Below are 13885 nucleotides of genomic sequence, written 5' to 3'. Positions count from 1 at the left end.
TTAATTGATAGAGACACTTAAAACACTCTTAATTATGCAATGTGATTAATCAGAACATGTTTGAAATCACACTGAGATTTATCATGTGCAAGTATCATCTGCTTTTCCCAGCCTTAAGGTACAGCTGATTGGTTCTTTGAAGGAGATTTTTGTTCCTCACAGTGTTTATAAGTAAGAGCTGCTTTTCAATGAGGGCTGGGTATGAGTCCTTTTTTCCCCAGTTTTGTTTGTGTGTGGGGAGTTGGTTTGGTTTTGTTTGGGTTTTGTGGTTTTGGTTTTTTACATTATGGAGGTCATATAGAGAAAGCCTGTGAAGGCAAGGCACTACTGGATAGTTTGTAGCCTGGATAAACCTCTGAAGTTCATAGTCTCTCATGTTCCAACAAATTCTGTCACTTAGCTGTTTCTTGTTTTTTGTTTTTTTTTTTAAACTCTGTTAAATTAAATGTTGAAGGGTTCCTATTGTTGCCATCCACTGGCTTCTGTTTAGGAAGTAATTATACATTTTAGAATTTTCAGCTGCTCCCTGGTAGCAGCATTATAATACAAAAGTGGCTTTTGAAGAAAAGAACTACCTCTCAGATCCTAGGGCTGCTACACCTTCATCTGGGATTTTTCCAGCTAGGAGTGAGAGGTCATTCAAGAGCAAAGTGAGTTTGTTACCTACTAACACTTTCGCTCTGCTGACTTGATTATCATATAATATGTCAAGTTCAGACAGGAGTTACCTCATCTTTAAGCATTTGCCCCAGAACAGTACTTTTAAATATTATCCTGCAGAGCTGAACTTCAGTAGAGGTCAGTGCAGTCTCCAGGTTGGTTTAGTTGCAATAGCACAGGTGCTCAGAACACAATGCACTTGTTCCTGTGTAAGAAAAATGTAATCCAGTAACCTTGTGATAGTCAGAATTGGTAGTTCAGTTTTACTAAAGACATTTGAAGCTTCTGTAGGTACTGAAAAATCAGCTTAATAACCGTGTAACTCGAATAATTATGATACCTGCTGATTTAATGCTGTTAATGAAAGAGCTTCCTGAAACTTTTCCAGGAATGACATCCAAGTACTGCATCCATTCAGCTCTTAAGGTTTTCTCTATCCATAACACTTAGCTTTTACAGAATAATGGATATTTTTGGCTTTGTCAGTGTATCAACAGTGACATTAAAACAAACTTGGAGACTTTTTGGTGAAGATTTCAAGTAGCAGTAGCCTAATTATGCTCTCAACAAAGTCAACACAGTATGTCACTAGATTAGGATCAGTTTAATGCTTTTAAAATTGAAGTCCAGAACTGTACTAGGGTGGATGTGATTATTAGGGCGATTGGACAAAGTTGGAGACAGTACATGGGACTGCAGTTTTGTGTTTTTTAAGAACTTTGTGTCTTTGTTAATTATATAAGTTACTAGAACATTCTCCAGTCCATTTATATTACAGCTTCTGGGTACTCTAGCTTAAAAACCTCTAAGCAAATGCTAATTTTCAACTCCCATTTTACAAGTGTAGTTTTAATTGTGAACTGATCTCTTTGCTAAATAGTGAGTCTTCATTAACTTGGATTTACTGCAAGTGATGATGAGAGGCAGATCCTTGCAGAGTGCCTGATGGCTGAAACATTTGTGGAAGGCTTGTTTTTCCAGGCATGGCCAAGTTTGTGTCTGTACCAGCAACATCACTGGTATCAATACCTGCTCAGAAGCCTACATGAAATGCTTGGCTCTTGCAAGGGCTAAAATAACTTTCTCTTCCATCATGACCAGTGACAGGAGATGTTCCTGTGGCTCCCAGGGCTGAGAAAGCCTCAGGGAAGGGTCCACCTGTTCTGGCAACTGAGTGTAAGACACAAATCCTGGTTGATTCCACCCCTGAAATCTGTGGTGACTCACAAAAATGCCACGTACCTGGAACGAGTCTGAGGGTACTGATGAGTGTCTCTTTGGTCAGCCCAGCTGTGTGAACAGATTTTGGATAGAACAGTCAGCCTGCCTGGTTTGCTGTAAGAGGGAAAACTCTGTTCCTGAGCAGCAGTGCACACCTTAATGTCACTTGGTTGTGACAGTAGCTCCTGATGCCCCGTTGTTAATGAAGACACATCACTATTAACAGAGATGTGACCAAAGTGCAGGAAGAAGGGCCAGAAAACTACTGTCTGCATGCAAAAAATGCTTTATAAAAATAGAGGCAGAAAGCCAGTCAGATAAAAATCAGCATTTCCTGGACACTGATTGTTCTGTTACAGTTGTCTGTCTTTTGCCACGCATTATTATTAAGTGCTTAGTAATCAGTATTAAATCTAATTTTGGGATAACTTCTGAGGAATTAGTTTACAGCATTAGCAGCTGGAAGAATGTACTGCCTGTTAATTATTTATATTATCTGTCTCTTGGGATAACAGCTGGCAAACAAAAGAGTCTAGAATTAAAGTGAGTACCCAGATAAATGCTACATTTATGTCAGTGTAGGAGTATACTGTGTAATCTCTTAAAGCCAGTGCCTTCAGAAGGTGATGTAAGGACTCATTTGGAGTACATCCTGTATTGATGTGTTTTAAGTAAATGGGAGGTACTTTTCTCTGTGCAGGCGTACACAGGATATGTAATACTTTGAGTTTTGTAATGTGACAGAAAAGAGCTACAGAGTCACTGCATGGGTAGTTAGTCTAAAAATCAGTGAGAGAGACAGCTGTCATTTCTGAAACGTGACCATCCTGGCTGATTTTGAGGAGAATATCAAGATACTTTTTGTGAAATCTTGTTGGGGTTCTGACATGTGCAGGTTTGCTCCTCATTTTTCAACAGTGTATGAGCACAGATCACTAAGCCACAACACCCTCATTCCAGGTAGTGGGAGTGGGACTTGGTGCCAGAACTGCTTTTATTTCTGGACAAGCTGTGAATGCTGTTTTGCTGAGAAGGCAAACTAGTAAAATCAACCCATGTATTTTGTCCTTTCAGAGTCTGAGCCTTTTCCATCTGATTGCCAGGGTGACAGGTTTCAGTCTGTTCCCCAATTTATTCACTCAATTTCTTCAGGATGGATCTTCCCATGGGAGTATTGTGAGGAGTTCTACATGTGCTCACTCTTTGCTTGGGGATGCAGCTTTAGCAGGTCCTGTGAGGTCTTGATCCATAATGAGTCATTTGACCCCTCTCATATTTTGTCTTGGAGAAGGGAAGTATCACACAGACATCCTTTTAAGGAGCCAGCATGATCAGTTGGTGACAAAAAGGAAGACAGCAGACAAGCTGTGGCTCTTAAAACCTCTATGTGATTTTTATTTTTTTAAGAAGAGGACATTTTGTCTCAGGATCTCTGAATTATTTCTATCTGTAAACACAACTTTCAGGTTCAAGTAGTTAGATGTGCTTTTTCCTCTTCTCTCCTGCCAAGTTGTAGTGCTTGAACAGTGCAAATACTGTGTTTTCCCCAGAGGCAAATACAATCTTGTGATGGACAAAGTATCTGGGAAACATTGGGATGAAAAGGAAGTTTAGGAATTGCATGGCATAGTTTACAAATAAAATTCCCAAGATGTTTCTTACTCTTACAAAGGAATTGTTTGCTCCTTTCCCTCCCAGCCCCATGATTCCTTTACTTTTGGAGTTGGTTCTGTAGGTATGTACTGTATTGTAATGCTTATTGAGAATATGCAGCTGAAGTTATACTATTCAGACTGGAATTACTAGGGAAAAGCAGTGATAATAATATAATGATCCGATTGACTGCAGTGCTGTTTGTAGCATCTGGCTGTCAGATTTCTATTTGCTTGTCTCATATGAGCATTCTGACAATTAATCAATATTGAAATGATGCTCTGGATGTGTGAAGCATTGAATAGAGTAAGTGCCAACATGACCATATGCCTTTTGGCAGAACTGGATGGACTCAAAGAAAGAATGTTTGGCTTTTTAAGTTGTACAGATTTTCACTGGGTGTTAGTTTTTTTCTCAAAAAGTTAGAAACTAATAATGAAGTAATATTTTTGAGGGCTATGAGCAAGACCCTTTTTGCTATTGTTGGTACACACGTTCAGAAAAAGCACTAACGTTGCATGTTCAGGCCATTCATTTTTATCTGTGTTGACAATATACTCACAAATTTTCTGCAGCTTGCAGTAAAATACTGGCTAATGTGCACTGCTTATTGACTTGGAAATCCTCTTGCGCACTCCCAAGGGAAGTCTTGCTCTTCCATCTACTATTCGTCTTACAAATTGCATTGGAATAAGAAGACTGAAATTTCCTATTTATTCACAAACCAGCCAAAAATGGGCAGTAACAGCAGAAACTGTCCCAAAATTGCCCAAGTGGTTCTGGTGCTGTCAGCATAATTCAGTCTGTAGCAGTCAAGCACTGCCAGTTTTTGCATATTGCTAGTCAAATTTACTTTAGCACTAGTTGCAGAGGAGAGTTGTGTGGAACTTCCCCACCCCCCACCAGTGTTTTGGGGTGAGTTAAAAAAAAAAGGCAATTCTTGGCCCTGTTCTGCCTTGGCAATCCCATCCAGTTTTCCCTTTAATGTTTTCCACATATGGTTGTGAAATCCAGTGTCTGACTTCTTTTCTAAATATAGAATCGTAATTCTTTTTAAAATTATTGATGCAGCAAGTCTTATTTGTTTTTAAGACCTTTCCTTCTCCTTCTGCAATATAGTGAAGTATTGAGTGTTCTTGTGTTGTCCATTCCCCACAGTCACTTCTGAAAACGTTTCATTCTTTATGTTTTACTGCATATTGAGAAGTATCTCCAGTTTTGAAGCAAAAAGCACAGTAGCAAAGACCACATTCCTTTGGCACTGGAAGAGTAGCCAGGCATGAGTAGCCCAAATATTAGCCCAGACCTTGTTTTTTACACAGCTGTGCTTGGTTCTTCGGTAGTATTGGTAGAACAAAAGCAGTGGTAGTAGTAGCTGTAGTAGCAAAGCAGAGATTTACTGGTTTCTCAGCTGAATTTTGAGCATTTATCTCTTACACTGCACTACCCAGCTGCAATTTCTTTGTGTGCTCCTGCATTATTGAAGTAGTCAAATGGAATTACCTTTAAATGAATGACTTAATTCTCTTTTGTGGTGCAAGATTTTCGTCTCAGAAGTGAAAAGTGACTGAATGTAAGTCTAGATTGTGCAAAAGCAAGTAAAGTGAATGAGTTTTATTTCCCCTGCTCCCCACAAATATTCGTGTGCTTTTTATCTACACAAAAAGCAGGAAACAGCCTGTGATTTTAGTAATATAGTTAGAACAAAATCTGAGGTTTTGAACAGCTGTCACCACTTTGGCAGTGCTTTCCATTGTCAAATTTACAATGACTTATTACAGAAGTATTCAGAAGCAATTCCACCAGCACAGATTTCAGTGTTAGTGGCCTGTAACACCCCAAACCACTTCACTTCTTTTGGTAAAGAAAAAAATATACGGTGTCATATTAGGGAAGAAATGGGAAAATGGCACTTGAAAGCAAACAGTTCTACCCATAAAGAGAAGTAATTATACAACTGGCAGTCACAACTGGTGATAGTCTTTTAAAAGCAGACAGTTCTTCTTGGGTAGTGGAGGTGAGGGGTGGGTGATACAAAAATATGAAGTTATTTTAAAATTGCCTGATATTTTTTTTTAAGTTGGACTCAACAGGTTCCATCCTGCTAATATAAGTGTTGTTTTGAATAAAAGCATGTTTGGAAAAAATCAACATGCAAGGAAAGGAGCAGTTTTGAACAAGATTAGTGAAAAATCTGGAATTACACAAAGAAAAGAATTGTTTGCTTTATGTCATTACAGATTGCCAGAGTACCTCAAGTTTTGGGCCTATATTGTTGCAGAATATGTATTCTGTACCTGAATAATGGAATTAATTACAGTCACGATAAGAAGATCTCTGTTTTCTTTCTTGATAATCTCATGCAATTAGTGACATAAAGATCTGGAAAACTGCCAGAATTGTAGTAACAAAATAAACCTAATTTCTTACATAATTTCCTGACTAGCACTTTCCCAGGCCACAGTAACCCTGTATATAGATCTGAAACCATTATCAACAGTTTTACAGAACAAAACCCACTACGATTTTAGTATCTGAGAAAGGATGAAGTGATTAAAGTCAAAGTCTGAGGATACAGTGTCAGAGGAATGGTCAGAAGGGACATGTGTTCCTAGATGTTTCTATAGGACTGTTACAGTGTTCTCTGTGTGTCTGACTGAGAGGATTTCAAATTTTGCTACTAACTCTTTGCCATTAGCAATTTCTGGCTCTTTCTATTGGACTTTTAGTGAGACTGATAACATAAAATTGTGAGCTTTGCATGCAGATGGAAAGGACCTTGTTTTGTAACAGATTGAGTTTTAGGAGTAGGGTGTGGGCAGAAGATATGCATTGCTGGTTTAGTCTCAGACATGTGGTCAGATCCTTTTGTTTGAACCTCCCCACATTCTTCAGGATGTGAGTGGGAGTATTCTCCCATACATGAAAACCTGAAACAACTCCTGTGACTTCTCTTACAGCGAGACTCTGATATTACTGGTTTCTAAGAAAAGAATTTTAAGTTTATGTTTAGGTAGGACAGACATGGAGGTCTAAAAACACATGGTGAAGTACATAGGGCTTCTGAAATCTTCTGATGAAAGAACTGTGGTGTGAACCACGGCCTGCAAGCTGCAGAAAGGTGAGTAAAGGTGACAAGTTAAGGCTCCAGATTGGTAGGAGTTGTGTGCTGTGCCTTTAGCTTTCTAACGGAATGCTTGTGAAGTCAGGAAAATGAAACTTCTTCCATTTAATGGTGTTTCTCTTTAATGGGAGCAGTGGTCATAGATGCAAGGGAGAATACAAGAGCCAGGTGTGGCTTTCCTTGCCAGGCATGTGCACTGCTCTGTGTGGACACCAGCATTTGGGAGAGGGACACCCAGCTCCTTTGATCTGGCATGAGCAGTTCTGTCAGCTGCTCATTCTGTTTCTCCCCTTTGGTAAGGACAATAATTTTTGTCAAGGATTTTGAACTCCTATAAACCTGGGAAGACCTACCTTTTTTACTATTATTATTGTTTTGGGGTTTTTTTTATTTGAGTTCCTTCTGTTCTCTTATGGGCTATAGAGTTTACTGTGTTTGTTTCCAACCTCTGTTCCACGGGGCAAGAAGTCACACCATGACTCTTGATGCAGGGATGCAGATTTTCTGGTACAATGTAATAGCTGGTAGGAAATAGAACTCTTTCCACAGCATAAATTCTTAGGAATATGGAAAGTATAGTGAATATAGAAATATGAGCATCAAGGTGCCCATTCAGCCCTCATGCAATTATGAGGGAAGGAAATAGAGCCCACTGAATGTGTCTCGAGTGCCTTCTTATTCATATTAAAGCTCTGCCTTTACTATTTATGTGTAAGTTGCCTAATAATTTATGCCCAGGTGTCTTCACAGCACTACCAGCAATCTTTTCACCAGGATTTAGGCAAGGTCAGGAATGCATTAATGGATGACAACATTTTCTATTGTAATAGGCAAATTTTTACCCTCTGCAACTAAAACACGAACCTTCAGAGGGAGAGGAAGCAAAAGTGAATAGGCCAGTTGAGGCAACAGTTTGCTGCTCTTATCTTTGGGGGCTTTATTCCAATTGTGAATTTAGGCTAATATACCTGTTGCTTAAAAAAAACCACCTCAGTCACCTTCTCAACCAAATTTCAGTAATGAGAGTGGATATATAAATTCTTCTTTCTTTCAAGTTCAGACAAACTGTTGACACATCACGGTTCAGTTGTAATACAGTTACAACTTGGCTGAACAAAGGGAAATATTTTTTTTCTACTTGACTGCTTAGCACACAAACTTAGAATGATTGGCAAAGCTGGAAAAAAAAAAGGTCTTTTAGAGCAACTTGTTAAGTAAAGAAGCAAGAGTTTTACTTTACATTTCCTTAACGGACAAGGTTGGGGAAATCCCTTCCTATTGTTAGCATGACATGAGATCTTGTGTTTGAAGACTTGCAGAAAGATCTCTCATGTGATGACTAATCTCACTTGTCTTTTCTGTTTTTCTATCACCATCACTGTGATGTTTGAGGACAGCTGGTGTCCTTAGAGCTGAAGACATCCTATGTTTGTTTGTTCCATATAAGTCTGCAGACTGAGCCAGCAAGGATGGCAGTGAAGCTAAACTTGGAGCAGAGTCTTATTCCTGGTGAACTGAGAACAGTTGGACTTTCAAGGTGAGTTGTCTTATGACCTTGGGCCTCCTTGAGCATGAAGAGAATAGCTGTGCTTTTATCTGAAGAGAAAGATATGCAATGAAGTCATATTTTTGATTCAAATGGAGGCAATGAAGCTCAGTAGCTTGACTATATGGACATCTGGATTAGAGGCAGAGATAATTTTGGCTTTCAATATTATTTCTCTATATTGAAAAGTTATTTTTAGGTAAGGTAAAGGTAAACAGGCCTTTTGGGAGCTCTCCTTTACCCTAATTTTTAATTGAGAGAACTCTGCTGTGCACAGTGTAAGTTCTGCTTCCCATATTGCTAGTGAGTTTTTTTTTTCTAATATTTCAGGTTTTTGTACTGAAAGTGAAGTTTAACTGTTGAAGGATAACATGGGATTTTCTGAAACTGAATAGGTAAACATATGCTGAGACTGTCTTTTTTAGAGATCCCTTGTTTGCCACTAAGGAATAATAGGAATCCAAAAAATGTTTTCCACTTAGCTGTAGCTGTCATGAACGCTAGAGGAGGTCCCATAAAGCAGCTGAAGGTATTTTTTATTCTGTCAATTTGTCACACTAATCACTGTCTTGCTGAGAGAGGTTATTTCAGTAGAGAATGAAAGTCAGCTCTCAAGTGAGATGGAAATGAATGACATGAAGACATCCCTGACGGATAATTAACTCTGATAGACAGGTGATCATGCACAATATTATATAATATCATATGAATGTAATTTGAAGGCAGTGTATGGTGACTCACAAATGCTGTATTCTCAGCCTCTGTAAGGCATTGCATTGAGTGATCCTTCCCTCCTGGATGCTGAATTACTTAGGGTAGCAAAAGCACTCATTCCATTTCACGTCAGACATCCTCCTGGTTGTAAAGTAACTCCTGCACATCACCATCTACTTCAAAAGTAAGTCTCTCAGTGACTCGAAGAGAAGGAAGGAGAAACTGGAATATTTTTCAGGAATATCTTGCATTCAGTGCATTTGCAGAATCCAAATTCCTCTGATGTGTATTTCAGAAGCACTTGCCAGTCGAGTCCTTCCACTGTGCATATTTTACTGTGTTCACTGAGTTATTGTCACTGATGATTTCAAAAGTCTTAAGGTTATTTCATGCACAAACAAATCATGCTGAGGTCAAAGTAAGTTTAATAACACTTCTTGTTGATTTCTAAAATACAGGATTATTCTCCATGAATACTTGGCAGCTGTGAAGCGTTTTAATGAACAGAGCCTTATTTCTACATGACTATTAAAGCAAACAGTGTTGGTGAGCATATGTGTTTGTATAGCTAGCAGACTTTCTGCACCTCTCTTTCAAGTAGATTTTTTTTCTCAAGGGATGTAGCCTGGAGCTCATGGAATGATTTTGTAGTGTAAAAATGCCCAGCACTAGTTAGTGAAGGCTTTTCAAGTGCAAGTGCTCACAGCTGCAAAATCTTATTTCTGTAACTTTACTCTGGCTGTTATGTCCAGAAAACATGGCTGGCTACTCACTAGTAATGCATTAGCACCAAAACTGCAGCAGCAAGTGTTACTGTGGGGTTAATCCTACAGAATGCATAGGAAGGAGATAAAATGTACACCTACTCACCACATTCTTTAATTCAGGCTTATAGGGTAGGATTTGGGATCTCCTACCTTCCAGAAACAGTACTGATCATAGTGATAGTTGAAGTTGTCATACCTGACATGAGCAATAAATGAAGGCAGTTAGGTTTTACAAGGTAAAAGAAACAATCCACCAGGGAATTTCTTATCAATGATTACTGCTGACATGATAAATGTTCCAAGAAGATCGGGAGCTGTTCCATTATATTTTTCTTATTTTATATATTGATAGGCTTCAAAAGCACACAGCAATTAGATAAATTGCCTATCAGTGCTCAAAGTGAGGGACTGATACAAAGCTCCCTAAGCCAGTTAAGAGACAGGTAAGACAGAGACTTAGATTGTAGCAAAAATGGCTGGAATTTCTAGCCTTAAGAAAGGCAAGACAGAAATCATCTTTTGTTGAACATATGCAAATACATACAAAGGAAATGTTTAGTATTTAGAACACATAGGACAGTAAAGATGGTGCACAGTTGATTATGTACATGTTCAAGGAATGTACAAATTTTGCAAGAATTCTAAGCAAGAGGCTTGCCAGTTCTTGTGACAAAATAATTTATTACATCCCCCAGATTAACTAACCAGGAGGTGTTTTTTGTAGATTTTTAGAATGTCTATTGAATGTTACAGATTTCTGAATTGAAGAGACCAAGAAAAGTGTAGAGCTTATTGGAAGCAGACAGCAAAACACTTGGTTTTGCTCTTCTAATCAATACATAAGATTTCTTAAAATCTGCCTAATATACTGTGAAGTATGCAGTTCAATAACTTAGCATGCTTTTTGAAAATTTAGCACTATCCAATCCTTAATATTTTACTACCTGACTTGTATATTTACTACATTTCTTTGCCTTTCCCTTGAGTTGAACATTGGTTTGTTACATTTTACTTGTATAAAGTGTCAGTCTTCCATATACTTAATACATAAAATATTTCAATAAATAAAAATTGTGAATTCAAAAGTGAAATTGATAGGGTAATAAAAACTGATCAAATGATCAAATTACATATAAACAGTGCATTAAAGGCACTGTGAAAATGTGTGAGGCAAAATGAACATTACAAAGTCAAGGGCTACTCTGTAAAGCTGGGACACTGTGTTTTCAAATGTTGCATATCACAGAAAAAACACTGCTCTGCATACTTCAAAAAACCCCTTTATTCTTTCATCCCAAAGAAAGGATATAAATGAAATCCTTGCTGAACTAATAAGGCAACCAAGAAAAAAAAATGCAAATTTTTGTTTAACCATTTAACATGCACAGGGAGATTAACTCAGTCCACAGGGCCTGGGGAATTAATCTAAAAATCCCTCTGGGGACACTCTGGTTGGAGGGAAGAAAATCTGGCACAGCAGTAGCTCCTAATGTGTCCTTAGCTGGTGAATGGCCAGTGACTCTTCTTTTTCTTCCTGCAGTTCTGCACTGAATTGGAAATGTTACATCCCCAAGCCCAGATATTGCTCTGATCCAAGAGGGGTGCTCAGAGGAGGGAGGAAATCTTAATGAGATTTAGTGCCTAGTCTGGTAAGTCTCCATGTGACTCTCTGCTTTGACCCAAACCTCCTACTTATTTCTGTGAAGGAACAAGCTTTTATATGATCAGGAACAAAGAGACAGATCTCTTCTATGCTTTCTTTTTGGGGAAAAAAAACCCAAAGAAAATTAAACCCACACTTAATGTAATTTGTCCTGTGCTGGCAAAAGACTTCTGAGCAGAATAGGGAAAAGAATAATAAAAGTATTTTGCCCTTGTTAGTTAAATGGCAAAGTGTGGACTTGTAGCAGAGGCAGGGCAGTTGTGTTAAGCATCACACTACAAAGCATGGTGGGGGTGTTGTGATACGTGAGCTGTGCAGAGCCAGCTCTGTGCCCACTCCTCTGCTTTACTAGAATCCACGTGTCCAGCCATGAGACAGAATCCTGCTGCAGGCCAGAGGGATGGGAAGAGCAGTGTGTGTGTATCCAGCTGTTAATGCAGTCGATGCTCTCAGGGCCTGCTGCCTTCACTGCCTCTGCCCCCAGCTGCAGAGGCACAGAGCAGGGCTGGGGGCATGAGCAGCAGCATTTGGCTGCTCCTTGGGGATATTGGGGATCTTGGTCTCTCTACACTGAAGAAACTGGGTAAGGTGCTGTTGAGGGGGAAGGTTGCTCAGGCAGCACCAGGGGTTTTGAGTATTTGTTTTACTCGTTTCTAAAATTGGTTCTGACTCCAAAGCTAAAAGCTTTTTAAGCAGCTGTAGAAATCTACAGTCTTTAGCTCACAGCCTAGTCTGTCATTTTGTGTTACATCATGCACTATTCCAGGAGGTATCAGGCAGCAGCAGAGAACTGCCTATGATTTCATAGCACAGTTGATTTTCTAGCTTGATTCCTCATGGGACCTTTAAGGGAATGGAAAGCCACAAGTAAAAATGAAGAAATTAAAATATATTACTAACTCTAAACTGCAGTATTTATTTGGATTAATAATATAAAAAATTGCTGACAATCCTTTATACTGGATTTGATTTTGGTTCTGCAATGAGACTTTTGTTTTAGGACAGATAAGAAGTTAGAACTGACCAGGCTTCTTTCAAGGACTCACTGCTGATTCAATAGATTCCTGCTTTGCAGTGTCACCTTGTTGTTAATTTGGGAAATTTTGTCCTGAGGGAAATTAGCTATAATGTTTTAGCTGAAGAAGATTTCCTCTCTGAGGGAGGTGATACTATGGAAGTTCTCTAATTGCTCCAACAGGTTTTAAATTTTCAGTGTGTATAAAAGCTGTGATTTGAAATCAAAGCCCACTTTTCATCTTGAAATACCTTATTAACGGAGTAATTAAATACCCCAAGTTCCCCAGGTGTAAACACAGATTGAAGCTACTGAAACACAATGATTTTTCATTTTTTAAATTCTGAAGGAACAGTCCCAACTCATTGTAAGGCCTGTATATAAAGCTGTCTGGCCTTTTTGAACTCATTAAACTTTGGAGTAGATCGAAGGAGTTGTCTCTGATGTAGAGGTTCTGCTTACCTCTAATAACATGTTTATCCCATTGTCCCAAGTCAAGGAGTGTATGGGGACTGCTGGAGGAACATCCAGCCTAGTTTAGTTCCAGATGCAGCCTAACTTTGGAAGTCAAGATCTTTGCAGTAGTTAATCTTGCCTTCTTTGGTGTTAAGTAAAGTGAACTATTTTAGAGTATCCTGCCACAAACAGTTGCCTCAAGACAACCAAAAAATATGTTGTGATGAGACGATGCAGGAATGCTCTAAGTAGGCATTGCCTGATGTGAGAATTGGAGAGCAATTGTTTTGACTTCATATTCTCATGAAACTGTTGTGACACTGTGTGCCAGTTCAGTAACTTGGTCCTCCTTTAAGTTATACTCATTCTCAAATTATATTACTAAAAGTAAGCATTTTCTGTTGACTCACTTGTTAAGCATACTCACACACTGTTATGAATAAAATTGATTTAACTGATAGGTCAATTTATTTTTTGAGGAGGATTTGGGGGCGCTGGTGGATGAGAGGCTGGATATGAGCTGGCAATGTGTGCTCACAGCCCAGAAAGCCAACTGTGTCCTGGGCTGCATCACCAGCAGCGTGGGCTGCAGGTGAGGGATGGGATTCTCCCCCTCTCCTCTGCTCTGGTGAGATCCCACCTGCTGTGCTGCCTCCAGCTCTGGGACCCCCAGCACAGGAAGGATAAGGAGTTGTTGGAGCAAGTCCAGGGGAGGGACACCAACTTGTTTAGAGGGATAGAGCAGCTCTGCTATGAGAAAAGGCTGGGAGAATTGGGGTTGTTCAGCCTGGCAAAGAGAAGGCTTCAGGATGATCTAATTGTGGCCTTCCAGTAATGGAAGGAAACTTGGAAAGATGGAGAGGGACTTTTTACAAGAGCATGGAGTGACAGGACAAAGAGGAAATGGCTTTAAACTGAAAGAGAGTAGGTTTAGATGAGGTATTAGGGAAAATATTCTCTACTGTGAGGGTGGTGATGCAGTGGCACAGGTTGCCCAGAGAAGCTGTGGATGCCCCATCCCTGGAAGTGTCCAAGGCCAGGCTGGATGGGGCTCTGAGCAACCTGG

Source organism: Manacus candei, unplaced genomic scaffold, assembly GCF_025592945.1.
Source record: "Manacus candei isolate 608988 ecotype Guabito, Panama unplaced genomic scaffold, ASM2559294v1 h1tg000082l, whole genome shotgun sequence".
NCBI classification, from domain to species: Eukaryota; Metazoa; Chordata; class Aves; order Passeriformes; family Pipridae; genus Manacus; species Manacus candei.
The sequence above is the reverse complement of the archived record's forward strand: the minus strand, read 5'-3'. Positions refer to the sequence as shown.